This window comes from Myodes glareolus, chromosome 2, assembly GCF_982192425.1.
Source record: "Myodes glareolus chromosome 2, mMyoGla1.1, whole genome shotgun sequence".
NCBI lineage: Eukaryota > Metazoa > Chordata > Mammalia > Rodentia > Cricetidae > Myodes > Myodes glareolus.
Window position 1 is genome coordinate 83,988,432 of NC_142027.1, and position 26,269 is coordinate 84,014,700.

Sequence of the window (26,269 nt, forward strand, 5' to 3'; positions counted from 1 at the left end):
TTGCATCTGGCATAAGGCTTGATCCATAGTAAATAGTCATTAACTAATTGTTATACACCAATATCCACTTAGCACTCTTGTAACCATGAGAAGTTCTGGACTTAGAGAGATAAATATTTGTATTTTTTGGACTCTAGGATTTGGGCCCAGTGGATATAATGAGTAAATCCGTCTCCATATCTAAGGATGAGGAGTGGAAGAAACTTCGATCCTTGCTGTCTCCCACCTTCAGCAGAAAACTCGAAGAGGTGACTAAAAAGACTTCTAGCTGAAATGTTTGTGTGACTTGAGTTTCCACACCCAACAATCATGGATGCCTTTGTGTTTTGTGCTTAGATGTTCCCCCTCATTAAACACTATGGAGATATTTTGGTAAAATACTTGAGAAGAGAGGGAGAGAAAGGCAAGCCTCTCAACATGAAAGAGTGAGTAGTGGTACATGCACTGTGGTTATGGGAGAGGAAGGGCAGCAGGGGCAGAAGGGCCATCCTTCTGTGTGTCTCACATGTCCAGCTGCTTCTTTTTCCCTTTTAGACACTGGATGACAAATGTACAGTTGAGAAAGAAACATTAGAGTGCTCAGCTCACAAGGATAGAGGGTGGGTAGGAGGGGAAGGTGATTGGTCAATATTGAGGTGAGGTGGCTTAGCCTGTCTTGGCCACGAATCTTAATATTTCAGGCTTCTTGGTCTTGTGTTAAATTCCATGTCTCTCTCTCCTCAGAGTGTTTGGAGCCTACAGCATGGATGTGATCACAAGCACAGCATTTGGTGTGAACATCGATTCTCTCAACAACCCAAAGGACCCTTTTGTAGAAAATGCCAGGAAGCTCATAAAAATAGATTTTTTTGACCCATTATTCATGTCATCAAGTATGTATGATGGGTTTTCTGCTTTTGGACCCACTGCTCTTGTCTGCAACCATGTTTTTCATTTCTGCTTTTCTCTTTCCCATTTACCAAAACTAACAACTCTATTGGGATAAAATTCACTCCCTTAATGGCACAATCCAATATTTTTAATGGATTCAAAGATATGTAGCCCATTACTTATATTTTGGAACTTTATTTTCATTTTATACAGGTTCTAATTGTGTTGCTATAACCTGCCTGAAAACTACTATGTAGACCAGGTTGACCTTGAACTTAAAGTGATCCCTCTACTTCTGTGTACTGAGGGCTGGGATTAGAGACTTAAGCCATCACTCCTGGCTTTGTTTTGGAATTATTTTATGTATCCTCTGACAGTATCATACAGGTAGACAATCTATCTTTATTATACCCTCCCCTAATTCCCACCTCCCACTTCCCTGAGACAACCCAACTTATCTTCCTCCCAACTTATGTCCCATTCTCTATTTTAGTCACCCATTCAGTTAAATCAGCACTGTCTGCTAGATTGCTGACCAATATAATTGGTACAATCTCATGCAGGTTGTCAGCTAAACAGTGGACCATGCTATGTCCTGGATATAGCATTTGACACCACCCCTCTTTGGCTCTTACTTTATTTATATACACTTCCTCATGATGGTCCTCGAGCCTAGCGTACTGGTGGTGTTGATATAGATGCTCCATGTAGGGCTCATCACTCAACAGTCACTTATTCTCAACTCTTTGATCACTCAGGGGTCTGCACTGACTGATGGTCCATATGGCCCATCATCAATGTCATCTGCAGAGTAATTTGTTCTACCATGTTGCATATTTATACCATCATCCTTCAAGCAGCCTTGACCTGAGCAACCACCAATTCACTTTCTGTATATTTACATATTCTGAGTATTTCACATCAGTGGGACCTTAGACTATATTGTCTCTGTGACAGACCTCTGTCATTTAGTATACTATTAACAGAAGCAAGCATCACTGTCTCTGGTGTCTATGAACAAGCAACATTCCCATCTGCTGTAATGGGCACTGAAGCAAGTATTCCATGTTCGCTATGATATTTTTCTGTTATGACCATTTGTATACAAGGTTGTATTTCAATATTTGTTTTTATGTTTTTTGGGTTTTACCTTCAGAATCATTGTTGCTGAGTCACAAAGTAACCCCATTTTAAAAATATTAAACAACTGAGCTTATGTTTTTCACAGTAGCAGCAGCATTTTCTAAGTCGTCTAGAAATGCAGGAGAGTTTAGGTTTCTCCATGTCCCACTCAACACTTGGCTTGCCCCTGGCTTTGATCATTGCCACCTAGTAGATGTGCTAAATGTTGGACCTGTAGCTTTGATTATCAGGACAGAATTTCCCCAGTTCTAACTCAGTAAATAAACAAAGTTGATGTGTTACTGTCTGCTTAAATTGTGAGTTAGAGGCCAGAGTGGTCTAAAAGAGCTAGTTCCAGGACAGGCTCCAAAGCTACAGTGAAACCTTGTCTCAAAAAAAAAAAAAACAAAAACAAAAAAAAATCATCTTTCTTACATCGCTGAATTGCTTTGATATTTTAAAAAAGATTTATATATTTTTATTTTGTATATACTGTGTTTTGTTTGTATGAATGTTCACCACATCCATGAATTTCCTGCTGAGGCCATAAAACGGCATGGAATCCCCTGGTACTGGAGTTACACTTGGTTGAGAGCAGCCAAGTGGGTTTTGGGAGTCAAACCTGGGTCCTCTGCATTCATTCCTTATAGGCTAGTCTCTGGAAGAAATGGTGATTGTGTGATTTTACTTTCTATGTGAGTTTGGGTCACCTGTCTATGAACTTGGCTTTAAAGGAGTGCTGAGTACCAAATTCAGATACTGTGCTTAATTAGAAAATGCTTTAACAAAGAGTCATCTCTCCGGCCCTGGAGTTAGTTGTTTTAAAATTTTATTTTATAATACAAAGTTTGATTTTTGAGATTTAAAACTGTATACCTCTCTCTGTCTTTTCTCTGCATGATCTTGGTGTATCTTCATTTCATACTTTTTTGAGACAGTTTCAATTCATTTGCTGTGTGGAGGAGATCCTAGAATCTCATGCATGCTAGGCATGTACTCTATCATGAACTGTATCTCAAAAAATTTTCCCATCACTTCCTGGAGTTCTTTGACATATTATTATTTGATAAGAGTGTATTGATTAATTTGGACATACCTCTGACTTTCCTCAGATCTTTTATGGTACTAGTTTAAACAAAACTATATTATGTCAGTTGAGAAACAAATGAGATTTTTGGCTCTTCTTTCTTTATTATTTTTTCAATAGTAATGAATTTATTTATTTATTTGTATGTGTGTGTGTGTGGTTGTGTGTTAAACTTTTCTGTGACTTCCCACCTCACAAATAATGACTCAGAGACTCAGTATTAATTATAAAAAGTTAAGTTTAGCTTATATTTTACCCAACTAGCCCTTACTACTTAAATTGACCTATTTCTTTTAATCTGTGTTCTATCATATGGCTTTATTAGATATCCTTGGTACTGTATGTCTGACATCTTCAGTGCTTCCCTGGTGTTTCTCTGCATTACTCCTTCTTATAGTTTATTTTTCCCCCATAAGTCCTGACTATTAGCTATTGGCCATTAGTTCTTTTTTAAACCAAACATAATGACATATCTTCACACAGTGTAAGTGAATATTCCACAATGTGTGTGTGTGTGTGTGTGTGTGTGTGTGTGTGTGTCAGCCTTGGTTTTTGTGTGGTATATGGCATGTGAAGATCAGAGGACAACTTACAGTAGTTTGTTCTCTCGTTCCACACTATGGGATGCAGGGATCAATTCAGGTTTTAAGCTTTTCTGCATTACTATTTACATGTTGAACCATATCAATGGTTCCTCTCTATATTTTGGATCCACACAAAATTCAGGAGCAGATTTAAAACCAAGAGTAAGATTTATTCCTATGGCTACTCCAGAGTGCAGAAGGAGAACTATGATGGTGACCCAGTGTGAGCAAGGTCATAGTAAGAATGATATGCTTGAGACACTGGTGACTTATTCTTTGGATTGCTTCATGATTTCTCTAAATGAAACTTGCATTTCCACTAAAACATTTTTATCTTTCTTTTTCAGAACTCTTTCCATTTCTCATCCCAATATATGAAATGCCAAATGTCTCCATTTTTCCAAAGGATTCTGTAGCATTTTTTAAAAAAATTTGTGGGCAGAGAGAAAGAAAATCGCCTGGATTCTAACCAGAAGGTAAAAAGTGGTGGCCTCATGAGAGGTACAGGATTTGATAGTGGGTTGAACTGTGAACATGTCAGCTGTGTATTTTTCATAATCAGTCACTAAATTTATCCAGAGAAGGCTAGATTTAGAGAGATAGAAGGAGCACTTATTTTTTTTCTGGAGGATGAGAAGATGGAGTTTTGAAAAATTGATTGAGAATAATACAGAAATTAACCCCTAGAAGTAAAAATAAAAGCAAGCGCACCCTGCATAAGGACTGAAATAAAATAATCACAAAACATAAGATCTGTGCCAGATAAAAACCACTAAATATCATCCTTAAACGAGAGAGAACTTTTCAATTCCTGCCCCTGTAAGATAACTATTGGCTTTTGATAAATACAGAGGGTAGGTGTGTCCAGCAGTAGATTACCCATGCACCAGTGTGTGAAACCACAGGTGAGAACATATAAACAGTACCAATTGGACTCACTGGGTTATTAAAAAGAAAAGGTCATGAAGTTTGATTGAAGAAGCATTACAAGGCATATAACAGGAATTGAATGGAGCAAATGGTGGGGTAGATATGACCATATTTTATTAAATAAATTTATGAAATTATCTAAGAATAGACAAAAATGGTTAAAATGGGGGATACTATTTTCAAAGAATCAGTTATTGCTTTACAATGTACTTATTGTAATTTATTGCAAGAGTAGTTGTTAGTGTACACGTATTCCTTCCCGGTTTAGCCACTGGTGTTTTTGTTCTATGATGACTGAAGCAACACTGGGCACACTTGTGAATTAAAGGGAGCTACATTCTCAGAAAGGAGGTTAAGATTCTGCACTCCTGGTCCACCTCTGACCTCTGACCTTACCTACCATTGACCTTCTATTTTTGCAACTTCTCTTTCTGCTTCCAGCACCGAGTGAATTTTCTTCAACTGATGATGAACACTCAAAATAATTCCAAAGACAAGGAGTCTCATAAAGGTAACCAATGACTCCCTGATCTAGGGACAAGGAAGATCTCATGAACTGGGAAGTTCATTCAGAAAATGTGTGGAAAGATTTTTTTTAAGAATCCTTCTGTCAGGTAACTGAAAAAAGGACATGGTCATTATCTACATGGAATTGTCTAGAAGTACATGGGCACAAGTTCATTCCAAACATGAAGGGTAGCCATGATGGAAGTCTTCATTGGTCTCTCTGTATTATTTAGGTCTGTAAGGTGCTACTTTTGTCTTTCCCAGAAAGACAGAGTAGAAGCTCACTAGGAACACTGCCTAGATAACTGAGTCTACATCCAGTCAGAAGACATGTACCCAAATAGTGTTGATGTTTTCTTTGAGTTACTGGTGTAAAGGACTCTACCTTAATTCAGAGTTAAGGTTTACTTTTCTTTGTATGTTGAATGAGTGGCATCTGAGGAAACCCTCTTTGTACAAACACACTGGTTCTCTTCATTATTTTGCACACTTAAATCGAAATTAAAGAATTCATCTTTTCAGGTGGCATATGTATGTGTGTGCCTATTGTATGTGCACATGTGCATATGAAGAGGTGTGTGAATAGGTGTCAGAGGAAGGCAATAAGTGTCTTGCTCAATCACTCTCTGCCTTATTTCCTCCAGACAGGGTCTCTTATTAAACCTGGAGCTAGTCTGGCAGTCAGCAGGTCCTAGTGATCCGTGAATTTGAGGTTACAGGTGGCATGTGTTACCACACTTGGCTTTAAACATGGGAATTGAGGATTCAAACTCAGGTCTGCATGTTTGTACAGCAGGTTCTCTTACCCATTGAGCCATCTCTCTAGCCTCCCTTCTAGGTTTTTGTTTTAATTTAAAACCGTTATTACTGTCATGGTTGCAAATGACAGTATCCCAATTCCAGGTTTAATTCTACATGTGTGTATCAGTAGCTAATATACAGTAAGTCTTCTGTTCTTATATATCTTCTTATTTCTAGTGCACATAATTACTTATATATAGCAATATTGTCTTCTAGGGTCCCAGGTTTGCTTTCTAAAGTCATCATGCACTTTGTGTTAAAATATTCTCTTGTCTTTTCACTTGAAAGTCTTTCATGTGTCCAGCTAACTCCAAATTCTTCTATATCTCCTTCTCCTTTTGTGACCAGGTCTTATGTAGCCCAGGCTTACCTCACAGTCATGGTGTGCCTGAAAATGACGTTTTAACTTCTATGCTACCATGCCTAGTTTATATAGTTTTTGAGATGGAACACATGGCTTCGTACATGCCAGGCTGATGCTCCACCTACTCCTCAGCCCTTATGTTTAATTTTTTGATAGGTAAAAAAAGATGTTAATTTTGAAAATACCCCCTTATTGTGGCTTATTGTCCAGTTTTTATTTAGTAGCAAGTACTTACACTAATTGGTAGATAGAATTTTCCAAGAATAGAATCATACCACTCATGGCAAAAGGTTTGCACCTGCCTGTAACTCAAGCTCTGTGGGCTCCAAAACCATCTTCTGTTCTCCATGTGCACACACAAACACACACACACACACACACACACACACACACACGTAAAATTTAAGCTCTAACAGAGGACTGGAGTTCAGTACCCAGCACCTTCCCCTGAAAGCTCATAACCTTCTAAGTTCCGTCTCCTGAGTAACTAAAGTTCTCTTCTGTCCTTCATGAGCACCCCTCCACATACAGCACCCCTACACAATGAATACACATAAATTAAAAATAGAAAAAATCTTAAAAGCAGAATAAATAATGTGTCTTGAAGTTACCTAATGATGATGAGAAACAGATCATAAACCATGGGACATCCTGACTAAAGCAATAGTCCCTTTCTCTGGCTGTGTCACATGGCCATCAAAGTGATAACAGTCCCAGGGTGACTGAATAGCATCACCGTATTTATCTATAGGGAAACTGGAGCCTCATTGATTTTCTTCTCATCTCTTCTGTGTTGGTCCACCCTAATCTGACTTTCCTGAAATACCTTTTTATTTTCAGCCCTGTCTGACATGGAGATCCTAGCCCAGGCAATTATCTTTATTTTTGCTGGCTATGATTCCACCAGCAGCATACTATCCTTTGCTCTGCATTCACTGGCCACTCACCCTGATATCCAGAAGAAACATCAGAAGGAGATTGATTTGGCTCTGCCAAATAAGGTGAATGGATGGTATGAGTATCTGTGTATGTGTGCATGTGTGACTCTGTGTGTGTATGTGTGTGTCTCTCACCCACTGGGATTTAAGATGTGTGCCACTGTGTCTGGCTTATGAATGATGTGTATCTGAACTCAGGTCCTCAGGCTTGTGTAGCAGACATTTCACTAATTGAAGCTCTTCCCAGCCCTAAGTGTTAGTTAGTTACTCTAACAACTTGTAAGAGGCTGGGTAGATGGCTCAGTGGATGCTGTTTTGGAGAATCAATTCAGGTTTGATTTCCTGATGAGCTGCACCCAGATGGCAGCTCTCAGCTGTCTGTAGTGACAGTAACAAGAGATACGGCACTCTCTTTTGAGTTTGTTGGCACAGTACTCATGTTGCTCATATACACATAAATAGCAAAACACCTCCACACATAAAATAAAACAATTAAAGATTACTTCAAAATGTATTGTAAGTGCGTAGGTCATTTAAAATGCTGAGCTCAGCTTTGGAGCTACTGAGAACTCAAAGGTACAAGGCAGACCTATTGAACATTAAGGTAAAATCCCAGTACAAATCTTTTTCTTTCTTCTCAGGCACCTCCCAACAATGAAAATTTGATAGAAATGGAGTACCTCGACATGGTGTTGAATGAAATCCTCAGATTATATCCAGTTGGTATGAGAATTCAGAGAGTCTGTAAACTGGATGTGGAAATTGATGGTGTGTTTATTCCCAAAGGGGCTGCAGTGGTTATACCAGTTTATGCTCTTCACCATGACCCACAGTACTGGCCAGAGCCTGAGGAATTCCACCCTGAAAGGTACCAGAATCTCAGGCATGGGAACCCACCCTGAGCTATGTTGGACTGTGTATGCTATGGTATCTCTTATAGGAAGATGATTTAAATGTGACTTTGTATACATTTTCATTGTATGAGGAGAATGGCAAGGAAAGGAAGAAAACAACAAGAGGGGGAGAGAGACAGGAAAAATGTGACAATTTAAATACAGAGTGATTTTTTTCCTTCTTCCTCAAGTAGTAAATGACTGAAGTGTGAGACAGGAGCCCATTTTCCTTCAGTCTAACTGATGTGTGCTTTTCAGGCAGGTGACCCAGCATTATCCTGAATGAACTTTTAGATTTAAAAGTGTATTGTTTTCTCTTTTTTTCATTCATTGACAATTGCATGCATATAGATACAAATAAAGTATTTTTGATCATTTCCGTCTGACATTGCCCTGCCTTTTCTCCCTCTCACTCGTGTTGAATCTCTACATGTTGCCATGAAGTCTTCCTCCTGCTTTTACTAGTTCCATTTTTCTTGTGATTCATGAGTTTAGTTAGGGTTGCTTGAATAAATGTAGGTCTAGGAGTTATTTACTGGAGTATGGACTAATCACCCATTGTAGCTGCACCATTGAAGAGAATTTCCCCCTCTTCCGGCAACTATTCATTGTCAAAAGCTCTTTACTGAGATGGAATTTCTTGAAATTATTCCACATATATGAAGGAATACATCAACATATTCTAGCCTTGTGTAGGCAACCACAGCTGCTGGGAATTCATGAGTACAATGGCTGTGTCAGGCTCAGAAACAGTGTTTCACAGCACCCCTTTCATTTCATGGCTCTTACATTACTCTGCTTCCTCTTCTGAGATGTTCCATAGCTTTTCATGGGGATGATTTAGACATTCCATTAAGTGCTAAGTACTCCACCATCACTCACCCTCAGCATTTTGAGCAGTTATTGGTTTCAGTGTTAGATGTCTCCTTGGGAAATCAGAAGCTTCTCTGAGCAAAACTGAGAGCAGGACTAATTATTTTCTGTATTAACAAATATTTAGAAGACAGTTTGATGCAAAATTCATTAAACAAAACAACAGTAGTACATTCTCCCCGAGAGCCTATGACCACCCTAGCCATTGGATTTTGACAAAATTTACAATATCAGGCATTAATACCCCCAATAAATTGGAACGCAAATGCAATCAGAGAGTGGTTAATTACCACCAACCCATAAAACCACTATTGTATACATATTGAGCACACAGGATGCATTTTCTCTCAAACAGCATTTGTTTCATCTACATTATGGGAAGCCTTATAGGACAAATAAAATGGGAAGGACTTTTAGTGTACGTTTCTCAGAGTCAAATACCTGAAAGCAAAAGTTCAACAAATCTTTCTCAAACAACATGTATTTTATTAGTTAGATGTCTGAAAGAAACTTCATATATGTAGCTTTTATGTACCTATCATTTGCTCACTTGCCATTCATGTGTGTCTCCAGGTTTAGCAAGAAGAATAAGGGCAGCATTGATCCTTATGTATACATGTTCTTTGGGAATGGACCCAGGAACTGCATTGGCATGAGGTTTGCTCTCATGAGCATGAAACTTGCTCTCACTAAAGTCCTGCAGAACTTCTCCTTCCAGTCTTATAAGGAAACACAGGTGAGGGAGAAAACTATCTCAATAAATATTGTTCTCAATTGAATGTTATCTGTAGGGAAATTAATCTGCTTCTTTAAGTTTTGCTAATTTGCTTTACGGCCAAATGAGTTATTTATACCCAGGGGTCTTTTGTTCTGTGTCAATAAAGAGTCAATCTGTAACACTCTGATAAGTTAGTACAGGTAAGTATGAAAAGATTATATGTATTTTGTTTAAAGTTCTAATCATGCCCATAGGAGTTTGAGTATCATGTGCTATCCAGAGGTGCAGTGATCATGACTTCTTTGGGTGGTGCTCTCTTCTTCAAGAACTAAAATGAGCCCTCCTCTGACAATCTTGTCAATGCCTGACTGTATATTAGGATCACCAAGGAGCTTTAAAACTCATATATGGGGTCTGAGATGTTTTTCAGTTGGCAAAGTTCTTATCTAGCATTCACAAATCCCTGGTTCCCATGCACAGTTCTGCATGAAGTAGCTATGGTTTTGCCTTCCTGTAATCCTTGCACTTAGGAGGTAAAAGCAAGAAGATCAAAAGTCCAAGTAATTCTTGGCTACCTAGTGAATTTGAAGCCAGCATGGATTACATGAAATCTGGCCTCAAAAGATAAATAGAAACCTGTGATTCCTGGCCATTTCTTAAACCTTAAAATAATTCACCCATAGTATGGCTTTAAAAGCTCATTGCTGACTCAGCATGTAAGACCAATTTGAGAATCATTATTTTAAAGCACAATTACTAGGGCTCACGAGATTGCTCAGCATTTATAAAACTTGGTGCTCTCAGAAATGATCTGGGTTCACTCCCAAGGTCCCACATGGTAGTTCACAATCACTTGCGATTCCAGGTACAGAGGATTTCATATGCTTCTCTTACTTCTGTGAGACTTCACACATGTGGTATACATGCATATGTGCAGACAAAACATTCTTAAGCACAAAGTGAAAATAAATATATCTTTCCAAAGTTCCTAGTTATGATGAGTTCCAACTTCATGGAGCATCTTGGCAATTCTGCCTCAATTTTTGGGGGTTCTTTCTTCAGAAAACAGTTAGTTGTCATAGTTACATAAATCAAGTATCTTCCCACATATATTCTGCTCTTCTATCTTAAGTACTTGTTCATTCCCCAAATCAATATTCTTCTTGACTTTCTTTCCTTATTTATTTTATTCTCTTTTTTTGGCTTCCACAGGCTGTTTTCATCACCTATGCCAATTTTTCATCATTAAAGCTACCAGTTTGATTCTTTTTGTTCTCTCAATATGGAAGAATATAATTTCTCTTTTAAATCACTTCATAATTTTTATTACACAAACTACAAATCGTTTTTGAGGAAAGTTTGAACATTGAAAGTCTTTAGTAAATGGCTTAAAGTATGGTTAACAATTATAATTTTCTTACAAGAAAACATTAAGCCAGTAAAACCTTAAACAGACACCATTAGTATTCATATTTTTTACACAAGTATTTTATATATCTCTATGGAAAACAGTTAAAATACAAAAGACACATGTATTTTGTATACCTCTATGGAAAACTACTTAAAATTGTAAAGGAATATGATGGAGCGTTTTTAGAAAGTTTATATTTTTCTGAAAAACTTATTCCTATTCATGCAAAGGGATAGCTTATTTACAGGACTTCTGTATTAGGCTATGACTTCTCGTTGTCAATTAGTTTTATTTGTGGATGAATAGAGGAATGGAAATGTTTATTTTGTGATTTGTGGCTTAAGGTGGTTGCATAGTTTTACCTCCACACAACCTCACTTATTCTACTATTTTCACAATGAAGTACTTAAACCATAGGCATGTAGAGGGATTTAGACAGACAAAGCAAGGTTCTAGTTTTGAGAGCCCATAATACACCTGATATGAGAAAATGCACTGGAAAGCTTCAGTCATCTCAAACATAATATTTCTATATCTTCATGACAACTCTGTTCCCCTTCCTTGTCCTGTGATCAGAAGAGAACTCTGCTGGAGGCATTCCTCCACCATCTCTGAATATCATGAGACCAAAGTATAATGGAAAAAAACTGAAGAACTCAGAATTCTTCATGCACCCCATCCTTGGAACACAAGAGTAAACTCTACATAAGCAAGCAAATATCTTTCCGCCTAAAGCCTTGTCTAGAATGGGTTCAACTGTAGTGGCAACATATAATCTAGTAGCTGAGAACTGTCCACAGACTTGAAATGTATCTTCTCATAGTTAGCTTGCAAGTATCAACAAACCACAAATAGCATTTCAGAGCTTAGAAAAATAATATGTCAAGATAACTAGGAATCAGGTTTTAAAATGTTAAACTTGTCTGTTTTATTCGGAATTAACACAGAAAAGAAATAACTTAAACCAATATGACTTCATCTCAGGTCCTGCATACAGGTTCTCAATCAACATTTTACTCAATGCATGGTTTGGATGTATGCTATCATCATCTAGTTGACACATCTTGGAGAATAAGGAAGTTGAAATATTTTATGTTAAATGCAGTTTTTAGGTTTCTTCAAAGAATTACCATCCTGAACTTTTTAAGCATTTTTTGGGGATTGCTGTTGCTTCACTCACTGATTTTTTTTATTTTTCTTACACTGTTGCAGATCCCTCTGAAATTAAGGCAAAAAACAATGCTTCAACCAGATAAACCCTTTGTTTTAAAGGTTGTGTCATGGGATGCAACTATGAATGGAGCATGACATTCCATCAAGGAGTTCTGTTGTATTCCTCAAGAAGGTGATGTCTAAGAACACTGAAATCTTTAATTTGCTTTATGAATAAAACCCAGGTGATAATGGGGTTTTATAGAGTGGCCTTGATGGATCATTATGAGCTTTCATATGTGAATTCAGCTTTCTCAGTGTCAATACTAAATGTAAAAAAATGACTAAGTCAGTGACAGAATGAGAAATTCATCTTCATTGGTCCTCATGGAACCACCTCAATCCATTGGCTCCATCTGTTTCTTGAGGTCTTTTGAGAGTAACCTTGCCTCTGCAATTTGATCAATAACAGTTTTTTAATGAAACTGTGAAGCATTGTGACAACTCTTATTGTATAATTGATATGATGCTTTAGTTGCAATACTCTACAATAAACATTACACTGAAAATGTAAACATCTCTATTAAAAAATACATACATTTGTTTGCTTGCTTTCCATCCTGGCCAGTTTCTTCTCCCTCCTCTCCTCCCAGTCTGTTTCCCTACAACCCTGCTCTTTTCCCATTCCCCAGTCCGCTCCTCCCCTGTTTCTGTTTAGGAAAGGGCAGGTCTCCCATGCCCATGAGAAGTATGAATAAAATAAGGGATATGAAGTTGCAGTAAGACTAAGCTCCTCCCCATTCATCAAGGCTGGACTGAATAAGAAGCAGGGTTCCAAAAGCCAGGAAAAGAATCAGACACAGCCTCTGCTCTCTCTGTTAAGAGAGACCAAACTACACAATTCTAATATACATGCAGAGTTCCTAGGTCAGTCCTATGCAGGCTCCCTCATTGTCAGTTCAGTCTCCATGTGCTCCTACAAGGTCACGTTAGCTGATTCTGTGAGTTTTATTGTGGTGCCCTTGACTCCTCTGGCTCCTACAATCATTTCTCCCCCTTTTCTGCAGGATTTGCTAAACTCTACCTAACATTTGTCTGTGGAGCTGCATCTTTTTTATATCAGTTGTTGGATGAGGTTTCTCTGGTGATTATTGAGCTAGGAACCAGTCTGGTCACAGAAAATGACCAATTCAAGGTATATATCTGCTATTTCTAAGAGTCTTAGCTGAAGTCATCCTTGTAAATTTCTGGGAGATTGATTACCTTGCTTCAGATTTTTACCTACCCAGAAATGCCCTTCCAATTGCAGTAGTCTCAGTACTCTCCTCCTCTGTATTCCTGCAATCTGATTGCTCATGTTCCCTTACCTACCCACCCTCAGTCCACTCACAAAAATCTTTTATATTCCCCCTTCTCAGAATATCTGGGCATCCTACCTATAAAGACTTATTTAAAATTCCATTTATACTAATTGAGAGCATCATATTTTGATTATAAGAATTCATTTTCTCAACTCCTACCATGTCCTCCTCTACCTTCCTTCCCATCCAACTTTATTGGTGTGGGAGAATTGTCTGTATTCTGTCAATCATATTTTAATAAAACGCTGATTGGCCAGGCAAGCAGTATAGGCGGGAAAGCCAGACAAGAAGTAGGGGTGGAGCAAAGAGACTGGGAGTATTCTGGGAAAACAGGAAGCTCCCTCCACAGTTCTGCACAGATCACCGGAGAGGAAAGATGTAAGCTGCCCAGCTGAAAAAGGTACTGAGCCATTATGGCTAACATAGATAATGATAATGGATTAATATAAGTTACAAGGACTAATAAGTAGCCTGACCTAATGGGTCAATCAGTTTATAATCTTATGGAGTTTTGTGTGTGATTTTCTTTGGGCTTGCCAGCTGTGGGGTACCGGGAGGGACAGATACCCCAACAAGTCAGGTGGGCCTCATGTTACACTTTATATTCTCTCCAACTGTTTCAAACCAAACCAAACCATGGCCTCCAGTTCATGTTGAATAGTTATTCCCAGGTATGAGGCCTACAATGAAATGTAATTGACATTCCTAGTGTCACTCCACTGAAGAAAACGGACTTTCCCCCCTTCTGTGGTTATAAGTTGACAATATCTCCTTGGTTAGGGGTGTAATGCTGAGCCCCTGTATGCTAGGATTTTTTTTTTTTTTGGTTTGAGCTTGTGCACTTCATGTGAACTCTATTACAGTTTCTATGATTTCATATGTTTATTTGCCATGCTGTATAGTAGGAAGAGCGGGCCACATTTTGCCACCCGTGTAGCTTAAACTCCGAGATATCTACACAGAAATTGTACTAGTTAGATTACTGCTTGGCACATAAGTTCTAGTCTTTTATTGGATAACAGTCACATCTTGATTCTACCCATTTTTAATAATCTGCATATCACCACAAGGTTGTGGCTTGCCGGGAAAGATTCAGCATGCCTGACCTAGCAGCTTCATGGCGGCTCTCTCTACCTGCCTTCTTTCTCCTGGAATTCAGTTCTCTTTTCCCCGCCTATTTAAGTTCTGCCCTTTCAAAAGGTCAAGGTAGTTTATTTACCAATGAAAGCAACACAAATACAGAAGGACCTCCTACACCATTTTCCTTTTTTCTGTTTAAACAAAAAAGAAAGGCTTTCACTTTAACATAGTAAAATTACATATAGCAAAACTGTTATCAAGCAAGAATTACAGTTACAATATTTATATCTATTTTTGATCATAAAAAAGAAAACTGTAACTATACCTACATATCTATTCTTCAACTCTATCAAAGACTCCAGAAGGATTTAGTATTACCTAAGTAAATGAGAAGTAAGCAACTTCCAAAATTCTAGAAATGACAGAGGCATCTCATTGCCTGTACAGTCACCCAAAGTTCTTCTGTACCATTGGGGCATCCATCTTCAGCCTACAGGTCCATAGTATCCAGCAGACATTTTCATGATGCAGGAAATTTCAAAGACAGTTCAGTCACTTTCTTCTGTATCCTGCAGAATGTCTTGCAGACTCTTTCATGAAGCAGGACCATCTAACCCTTAAGCAAGCTTAGCAATCTTCTCTCTACGGGTTCTTTGTGCCCAGTTAAGTAGTTCAGGCAAGAGCAGTTTCTTGCCCAAATGGCTAACCAACTCCATAAGGAGCCCCTTCAATGCCCATCTTCCTCTTGAAGTAGATAGGTACTGCCAGGAGCAAACAGGTCTCACTGTCATGAAAATCCCTAAGTTATTGGAACAACAAATGCCATATTCTATAGCCTTTGAGAGATATGAAGAATACCTACCCATTTGAAATATATCTCTATATATCTAGAATATCTAACTAACATGACTATAAGCTTGACTATTTTTGATGATTATCCATCAACAACCTATATTTCTAATTATAAATTACAGTTTTTAAATGAGCTACACAATCACAATACCTTAATCAAGATCAAAAATACATATGCATATAACAAAATTGACCTTAAATTTATATCACTAAAGCAAAATCCATACCAATAAAAATTATCTATATCTATATCATATTCCCCTCTAAATGTAAAAGAACATTTATAAACAATATTTGTGAATATGGGTGCAGTTTTTTTCTCTCTAAACTGCTTCCTGCTGTATGGGGGCACTGTTAATCTGGCCTTTTATGATATATCCTGCATGCTAGATTCATCTCAGTCAGCAGTTGAGCAAAGTTTATGAGGGTACTTATGGCAACCTTTTAGGAGGGCATGGTCTATCATACCATACTGGCCTGGAGGCAATCCACAGGTTCTCATCTTCTGTGAAGACAAAGGAAGAACCTCTTTTCTAAAGCAACATATCCTTAGACCCAAATTTTGAAGTCAAGATATTTTTATAATATACATGCTGGTTTAGCTTGGCAGTCTATGTAATGAAATATCTCTCTGCATTTAGCTCCTTCACAGTAAAAAAAATTAAAGAAAACACAACAAACATAATCCAGACTCTCTGTGAATTTTCCATTTTTACGTGACTTCTTTTTTCTTTACTTCGTTCAATCTGTGACTATCTGTACTCTGTCTCTTTAAAGACTTTACCCTTTTTTAAAGCATTAACTTTATTTTATGACGTTTTAAAACTTTTTTCTTCTCTCTCCCAAGCCCATGTATGTCTATCTAACACTATGTCCCATTTAGAGGTCTTTTATGTCTGAATCTGTCCTATTGTATTGTTTTTAATTCTCTATTGTCTTGAAGAGCTTTTAAAATGCTAACCAACTTGGTTGCAGCTGCTTTGGATGTTGGCTCCACCTCTCTCTAATTTCAGAATGGTGGAGCTACCATTTCTGCTAGCTCTAGGGCTGCCAGGTAGGAGCCACACTCAGCACTTTCACTCTGAGACTGAGTGTGCAGCACATAAACTCTTTTTATTTGACTTACAGCAAAATCGGCCATGCAGAGCACTGCACAGCCTGGAAACATCTCTGTGTATGGCAGCAGGAATCCATTATGCTCTCCCACCTGCCTTAGTCTGATCCTGTTGTCTGCCCAGGCAGGGAGCACCGAGCCATTGGCATGGTCTCAGAATATTTTCTTTCTTATCCCGAGTGAGCACACAAACATCTGATCCCACAAAAGGCATTGAAGTGTTTAATAGCTGGCATTTGTACTGATGGCCCAGCCCAGGAAGTTGCATTTTAAAACTGTGCAGCTTTTTTTCCTCCTGTGGCTGCTGACTTAGGAAAATTTCTCTGTGGCAGCCTGCCAGCAAACAGCAAAAGGCTGTGTTAAACTCTATATTTGTACCTAGAATTCCTTTTCAAGCCCTCTCAGGCTTTATGTGGAGTCAGTTAACCATGTTGTGAAGTCAATCTTTAGTAAGAGTGGGTCACGTCCCACCACCTGGCTAGTTTAACCTCTAAAATAACCACAGAGAAATTGTATTAATTAAATTACTGCTTGGCACATAAGCTCTAGCCTCATATTGGCTAACTGTCACATCTTGATTCTACCCATTTTTAATAATCTGTATGTCACCACAAGGTCATCGCTTACCAGTAAAGTTCAGCATGTCTGACCTGGCAGCTTCACAGCAGCTCTCTCTGCCTGCCTTCTTTCTCCCAGCATTCAGTTCTCTTTTCCCCACCTATCTAAGTTCTGCCCTACCAAAAGGCCAAGGCAGTTTATTTATTTAACCAATGAAAGCAACACAAATACAGAAGGACCTCCTACACCAATGCTGTGTCTTGAAAATGTTGTTTCCTTGAAGTCATCCACTAACTTTGGCTCCTACATACTTTTTGCCTTCTATTCCACATAGATCCCTGAGGCTTCAGAGGATGGGTATGATATAGACATCATGGCCAGAACTGAGCATTTAAAAGTCTCTTCCTCTCTTTATTTTGATAAGTTGTGGGTTTTCTTGCTAATTACTATCTACTAAAAGAAGTTTTTCTGATGAGGGTTGAGTGATGTCCAATTCTATGGAATTAGCAGTACATCATTCGGAATTTTTATTACAATATTAATTTAATATATTAGTAGTGGTAGGTTTTGCTCCCAGGACTCATGGTATATCTAGTCTCAGGTTTTTGATGTCATTGAACTCAGTTTTGGATATTTATTCTATGTCATAGAATGAACCTGAAATGCCACTTAATAAGTGTTTGGCTATTCCCATAACATTTCTACACAATTATACCAGTGGGCATAGCTTTTAGGCAGAACATTATTATTACTTACATGGTTCAAACTTGGGTGACACTGCTAATTACTTTTCTCATCCAATATAGTGTATGCCACCTTCAACCACTGTGAATACTTCAAAGTAACATCAAGAGGAGAGATATAAATCTGAACCAAGAAAAACCAGAAATAAAATACTTTTTATAAATATAATTAAAAAGTTTATTTGAGACTTTCATAAATGTACACAATGTAATTTGTTCATGTATATCTCCTACTTCTCTGATCAAATTTCTTTGAATACCCTCCCAAGTCCCCCTCCCAATGTCATGTCTTCTTTTCTTTTATAAACTACTGAGTCTAATTAGTGTTGCCCATATGTTCATAGTGTGGGATCATTCACTGGAGCAGAGGCAACTGTCTGGGGCTTCACTCCTGGGAAAAATGGCTCTCCTTTCTCGAGTAACCATAAACTATCATGAGCTACTCAGCTACATGGTTAGGGCTGAAGATTCCCTCCACGTCCATTCTAGAAAGTTGAACTGACTGATCTTGTGTGGGTCTTGAGCAGGTAACCAGAACTTTTCTAACTCCATGAGTGTAATTGTCCTCTCAAGTCCAGAAGACACCAAGAAAATAAACCCTTTCACCTTCTTAGTCACTGGAGTTTGGTTCTGGTTGAGATCTAGTCTTATAAATACAGGTGAGAGTAATCCTTGTGGACTTTTCCTTTTTCTTGGAAATATATCCATTAATTCTGTCACAATTTGTGTGTATGTTGAATGTTAGTGTATATATTTATGTGTTCACATATGTGTGCACATGCGTCTAGGCCAGAGGTTGATATGATGGTGTCTTCCTCAATTCTTTATTATTAGTTTTTTAATAATTAATAATTATTTAATAATTAATAATTAACTTTATTATTAGTTTTTTAAATTATATTTTAGTGTCTGTGCAAACATGCATATGCATCATGGTGCCTGTGTAGAAGTCATAAGACAACTTGAAGGAGTTGGCTCTCTCTTTCTAATGTGGGTCCTAGGAATTGAACCTAAGTTGTAATTCTTGACACCTGCCATGTTTAATGAGTCATCTTTTTGGACTTCCACTTTATCTTTTGAGATAGGTCTCTCAGTGTCTTAAAACTCATTTCTTTGGGAAGACTATCTGTACAGAAAGCTCCAGGAATGGTTCTCTCTTTGCCTACAATCACTATAATCACAGGCATGTACCATCTTACAAACCTTGTCTTTGAGCATGTGTGTACTTCTGGCACAGGAAGGAATTCTGAGCTCCTCTTGGATTTTCACAACCGCGGACTATGGCATTTCTCCAAAGAACCAAAAACATGGTCAATTTAAACCAGGAGTTGGGAAATAGGACTGATCATGTTAACTAGGCTATCTCTGCTTCATAACTCTTTCAGAGAAGTGGGATCATCATCCCATCCCTCCTCTATCATTTTTATCTACCACCTATTTAGAGAAATAGGATTCCACAACCAAAACACCCTACTCCACCCTGCCTACCTACAAAGATTCTTTTTTGCTCTGAACAAGTTTTATTTAATCAAGACTGAGAAACTGGGCTTTCATTATTCAAGATATTCTTTGTAAATTGGTCAGTTTATTTTTGGTTGTGGTTTTGAGAAAGAATTTCTCTGTTGTTTCAGAACTCACTTAGTAGACTTGAATGACCTTGAACTCACAGAGGTCTGCCTGTTTCTGCCTCCCAAGTCTTAAGATTTTAGGCAAGTACCACCATACCTGGTTAGGTCAATTCATGTTTTACTGTCATGTAATCATTATACATAGCATGTAGTAATATTTTCATTCAAGCGTATAATGTTCTTTCATCACAATTCTTGACATATTCTCCTTTCTTCCCCTCTTATTATTCATTTTCCTAGACACTTCATCTTCTACTCTTAGGATCAATTCATTTTTAGAAAGTTACTTTGTGTCTGGCCAGGCAAGCAGATCACCCATCATCCAGAGAACCTTCTTCCTGCAGCAGATTGGAACAAATACAGAGACCCACAGCCAGATGTTTTGCAAATCTTGGAACACTGATCCCTAAATGGGATGTCTCCATCAAATTCCTCCTTTCAGGAATCAGGGAATCCTCTAAATGAGGAGGCAGAAAGAGTATAAGAGCCAGAGGATATGGAGGATGCCCAGAAAATAAGGCCCTCTATCAATGTATGTATGAATTCACAGAGACTATGGTTGCATGAACAGGGCCTGCACTGTTAGCACCAAGACCTCTCTATATGCATAACGGCTTCCAGTTTAGTGTTTTGATGGGATTCTTGGGTGTATGAATGAATCTTCTCTTAAGCTCTTTGTTTTAGTTTAATTTTGTATTATATTTTATTATCTTTTAAAAACCTATTTGTTTCCTAAAGAGATACAGTGAATCTAGATAGGTAGTGTATATATTTGGAACTGGGAGGAGTGGTGGGGAAAGAAAAATAAGAAGGATATATTATGTGAGGAAAAATTTATTTTCAATTGAAAGAATCTCTCCCCCAGTAAACAAATTCTCATCCCTACAAAAAAATTATTTAAATTTGTGTGCTTGTGTATGTGTGTTCCTATGTGGGCCTGTGCATGGGTGAACAGTCGTCTACAATGTTGAAATGTCAGATACTCTAGCACTGAACTCTAGCACTGAAGTCGCCAATGGGCTCTCTACTCACCAAAGCACAAGCTTCTTGTGTAAGGACATGCTTCAGTAGTGGCTTTATAGCTGGCTTGTCCTCACAGCCAACCAGGCTGCCTTCCATGTAGACCTCTTCCTCAAACCACTGGGTCTCATTTGGAGTCAGCAGTAGCCCTCCTTCATGAGCCCCTCACAATGGTTTTAGACTAAATGACACAGAAAGAGAGTGGAAGGTTGGACACTAAATTGGAAGAATCCAGTGAGGATTCTGATACTGAATAAGATGGAACAATCTTTGTTGCCCAATCCATTGATTATCCAGCAATTTTTATTTATGCTAATTGTTATAGGACAGGGAGGAGTTCAAGATTGGTTCTATCTTGGTGTTAGTATGATAAACACCCTGAGAAAAGCACGATAAGGGGAATGGAGTTTATTCTGTCTTACAGTTCTAGTGGAGAGTAGGTCACTGAGGGAAAGCCAGGGACAGGAGCTAGAAGACTAGTCATGTGCTCCACAACCAGGAAGCAAATGGTAATGATTCCATGCTGCACAGCTCCCTTTCTTTACTTATATAATCCTGGACACCATATGGCACCGCTCCTTCACACCTTAGCCAACTCAAACACCCATCACCCACAGGCATGCCTTGAGGTCCTTATCCATCCCAGATGATTCCAGAGTCTCTAAAGTTGACAATAGCAACAACCATGCAATCCAAAGAAGACTGAGGAAACATAGACTATCAGAGAAGTAAGAGGAGATGAAGATGGTAAAATAAATCAAGCCTAAAAAAAGAATATTAACATTTCACTTCAGTTATATTAAAAACCCTTCAAGGACTACAAAATTGGACTATGAACAAATTTCTTAAGCAATATGCCATTTCAAAATGGGTCAGTGTCACCAATCTTGAGAGTCAAGTGTGGATCCCCAATTGTATCAAACAATGGGTGACCATGTTTATTAGAAAGATTAGCATCTTGTTTTGTTGATTTAGTGTTTTCCCCTTAATGTGTATAATGATATTATATATTTTTGAAAGATTTTTATTTATATTTTCAATAACATAAAATTTTTCCAAATAACAATTTGATATACTTTTACTAACAGTCAACATGGTAGTTTATATTTTCATTAAAATTTATTGATAGAACTTTAGAGAAATAGTTACTACATTTAGAGTTCAGAATGGAAGAAATCAATTGCAATCAGTGTAGATGGTCCCAAGAAAATCAGAAAGTGAATCTCCATACCTATCAATCACTTAATTGTGTTGAATTACACAATAGATGATACGCTGTATAGACACTGAGCGTGTCCAATGAATTATTGAACAATCATTGTATGGTATATTAAATTTGCTAGTGTTCTGCGTACAGCTCTCCTGAAGAACATAACATGGTTCCTGGGGGAAATTCATGATCCAGTTATTGGGTTATCTCTTGACACAACCTTCAGGATGATGGGTTTTTCTGGTTGGAGAATTGGTTTTCTGGTCAACTTTGGTGGGATCTGTAGTAGTTCAACAATCACAGTGAGAAACAATGGGTGACACACCAGCAATGATAGAAGCAAAGAGAACAGATACATTAAGGAGCATGCCTTATATACATAAAAGCCCTATATATCAGTATCCTATATCCTGAGTTTCTTATCCCTAACTATTCACTAAGACTGGATGGGGAAAGCACTTATCTATCTTCTTAATCTGGCAAGTATTAGCTGAGCACCTATTGTGTGTACAGAGCCAGGGAAAAAGTTATGTTGGTTTGTGTTCTTTAGTGATTTAAATTTTAAGTCAAAAGGCCAAGTTAAAAGTTTAGATTATTTCATATACATATGGAAAATGAATTTTGAAGGCAATATAAAGTTACTTTTGCATTCATTGAAGTATAAGGTAATCCTGAGCATGTATCACAATTTTGTTCCTATGAAGTGACTCAATTATCTAAATGCCTGGACACCAGGTTTGCCATTCTGTTTGATGGTGGACAAGGACTCCAGAAAGCATCGGCCCTTGTTCTCTTAGCTTCTAAGAATAATTTGAAAGGTAAGCTTGAGTAATTCAATGTTTTCATACACTCATTTGCCTCAGTTTCTTCAGTCTTGAGGGGATGATGATGTATACAAAACAGCTGTTTGGTCTTAGTACAGGAAAGGAAAGAAAATTGTCATCAGAGAAGGGTGTCAAACTGTGGGTGATTGGAGCTTGACAGCTGTCCCAGAGCATTGTTTGCTTCCAAGATAAATGCTCTGTCCATCTATTCATCTAAATAAACCCTCACACATTTACAGGACATCTACATTGCAACTGTCGGCCACTTATATCCTTCTGGCCTCCCATGAAGAAAAGCAATGGAACAGGAAACAATGTATACTTCATGCATGTGTGTTAGAACTTAATTATCAGGTGGTGATTTACATAGCATTTTCATAGACTTAGTCACCATTCCTTTGCTATAAGGAGACACCATGACCATGTAAACTCTTATAAAAGAAAGGATTCAAGTGGGAACTTTCATACAATTTCAGAAGTTTGGTCCATTATCATCATGGTGGGGAACATGACAGCAGGTATGGCAGGTGTAGTGCTGGAAAAGGAGCTGAGAACTACATCTTAATCCACAAGCAGAGAGACTAGCAGCATTGGGCCTAGTGTGGGCTCTAAACACCTCAAAAGTCATCCTTAGTGACACACATATCCTGTGTCACATCAGTGACTTTCAACTTTGGTTGTGAAGGAGACTAACCTGTATGTTTAACAGCCACACTCTGGGTGAATCATTTCAACATAGCTGATATGGCCAGACATTTTGAATGTTTAAGGCTCTTTAGCAGTTCTAAAGCACAGCCAGTGATTGGGAGACCCTGACGTGTGGAAACTTCTCTTAAATCATAGTGACATACACCAGTCACAAATCAAGATAAGGTCTTTATCACATGCTCTGTGCACAATATCTCATTTCCAGTTTATTTGAACTCAATGTCAAGGAGATTTTATTCAGTCATTTCCCACTATCTGCACTAACTCTAAATGAATGCCTTATTTGTGTTTTATTCAGATGAAGTTCAGTATGAAAGGACTCATATCAGACAACAAATACATTTTTTATATACATTATTAAAATGTCAGTGAACAGAGTGGTGGTTTGCATGAGAATGACACACACAAGTTTATGTTTGACTACTTGGTCCCCCAGTTGCTTGGGATGGATTAGGAGGAGTGGCCTTGCTTTAGGAGGTGTGTCACTGGGGGTGGGCTTTGAGATTCCGAGGGACTAGTGCCATTCATTTACAGTCTCCTCTCCTTCTCTCTCTCTCTCTCTCTCTCTCTCTCTCTCTCTCTCTCTGAACTCTCAGCTGTACCTATTGCTATACCTTCACTATGCCACTATGCCACCATAAACCTTAATCCTCTGGAACTATAAGCTAATTCAAGCACCTTTTAAGATATAAATTGTCTTAGTCATGGTGTTTTATCACAGCAATAGAAAAAATAATGAAGACAGGCAATTTATTTGTGTATATAACACTATAAGTTTTTAAATAAAAGTTATTGAGAATTTTCTGCCTCACCTGTGTTTCTTCACAAGGATGAAGGGTGAAGTTCTGCAGGACACTGATGACAGTCAGTTTCATGCTGATGAGGGTAAACCTCATGCCAAGGCAGTTTCTGGGTCCATTCCCAAAAGGCATGTATACATAAGGATCAATAATCCCCTTGTTCTCCTTGCTGAACCTGGAGACACAGTAGGGATAAGAACAAGGCTATGGAACATCAATCCAAAGAGCTCTCTGTTTAGAGTCATCACACCCTCAACCAGACTGGTTCAGTGTACATTTATGGACTTACAACAGAACCCTTGCTGGAGGTGTCTGACCAAGTAATTGTGAGCTAAAGGCCCCTCCATTCCACCCCAAACAGGCATTTTTCTGTGTTGTTGAGACAAGTGGAAATGAATGCTTTTTGAAAGAAAACACATCCTTAAATATAAAATATTCCACTCCAGATGGTGAAGTGTTCTGTTCTGAAAGACATATTGGGATTGGCCAAACTGATGGCCAAGTAGTCTCCTGCCTCACACTTAGGAATGGGGAAACAAAAACTCTCTCTGTCACTATTGGAAATACAAATTTCCCCTCCCCCATTACTTCCCTTTCCTCTCATTACATTCCTTTCTTTGTAGCTCCTTGTCCACTTCTTCCTTGTCCACTTCTTCCTCAGAATTGTTTTTGCTTTCCCCCACTCCCTCCAGAGAATGGCTCAAGTCAATTACCTTTGTGACACACAGGATGAGTCTCTACTATAGCATCATGAATGACATCCACGTCTACATTCTCCACTAAGTTAAAAAATATCTACTAAACATGTAGAGCTGAATTTATTGAAATTTGACTTTTCATTGATTGATTATATAAATGAAAAGAAAATATTGTGAAAAAATGGCAAGAACAAGAATAATTGGTGTTTTAAAACTGTTTTGTTAATTTGTAGAGAAAAAGGAGGTATTTACATATGAAATGCTATGAAATAATGGGATAGTGTGGACAAATTAGGTTGTGTGTGTATAGAGAGTTCACATAGGTGAACACGAGGTGTATTATAGTAATTGTATGGGACTTGGGAGGTGGCTTATGTAGTAAAATACTTGTCCAGTAAGTGTGAGAGCCTGGGTTTGTTGCCCAGAACTTACACAGAAAGTTGGGCATGATGGGGTGTGCCTCTAGTCTTAGCAGTGGCAAGATAGGAGGTTGAGATGAACAGATCCCTGGAATGTGCTGTTGAACTGCACACACATTTCTTTCTCTCTCTCACACACACAAATGCTATATTTCCAAAAGGATTCATAGATGTTAAGGGGTAGAAAATCACATGTATATGCTTTTTTGTAAGAGGAATTGTGGTGGTTTGAATAATAATGGCCCCTATAGACTTGTACATTTGAATGCTTATTCTCTAGGGGATGTCACTATTTGAAAGGATTAGAAGGATTATTAGGTGTGGCCTTGTTGGAAGAATAGTGTCACTGAAAGTAGCTTTGAGATTTCAAAAATTCATGCCAGATCCAGTGTCTCTCTCTTCTTATAGAATCTCTGTACCTTTCAGGGCGGAACTCCTCAGGCTCTGGCCAGTACTCAGGATCTAGATGAAGAGGATAGATTGGTATCATAGCTATAGTCCCTTTGGGAATGAACATTCCGTTGATTTCCACATCTTTCTTTGAGACCCTCTCTAGCCTATTAGCAATAGCGTACAATCTGAGAGTTTCATTTACTACCATGTCCAGATATTCCATGTCCATCAGGGCATCATAGGTGACAGGTGCCTGGGAAGAGGAAACAGATGTGTCCAGATGAAATTTGGAGTCATGTCATCTCAAATATATTAGAATCTCAAAGGGCCAACCTCAATTAGTAAAGCTTATCTTTATCACTCTACACTGATGGTGACCTTCATCCTGATTATGACCCATTAGAATGTAAAGTATAATTTTTAGCACAGAAGTCATTTGGGGCACTCCTCTGGCCAGATCCCCTCATTGTCATGCATTGATTTCTTTCCCATGTGAGCATATATGACTAATATGACAGTTAGACTCAGACATCTCTATAGCTCATCAGTCTATACCAAGGAAATATGCCAAGGCAAGGAACAAATGCCTCACTCCTGGTCCAACCAGGCGA

The 26,269-nt window shown here is 38.2% G+C and overlaps 1 pseudogene; it reads left to right on the top strand.

The window, feature by feature from the left end:
• The window catches only part of LOC125399867 (cytochrome P450 3A31-like), a 33,757-nt pseudogene extending 21,351 nt beyond the window's left edge, over positions 1 to 12,406 (top strand).
• The last annotated feature ends 13,863 nt before the right edge of the window (positions 12,407 to 26,269 follow it).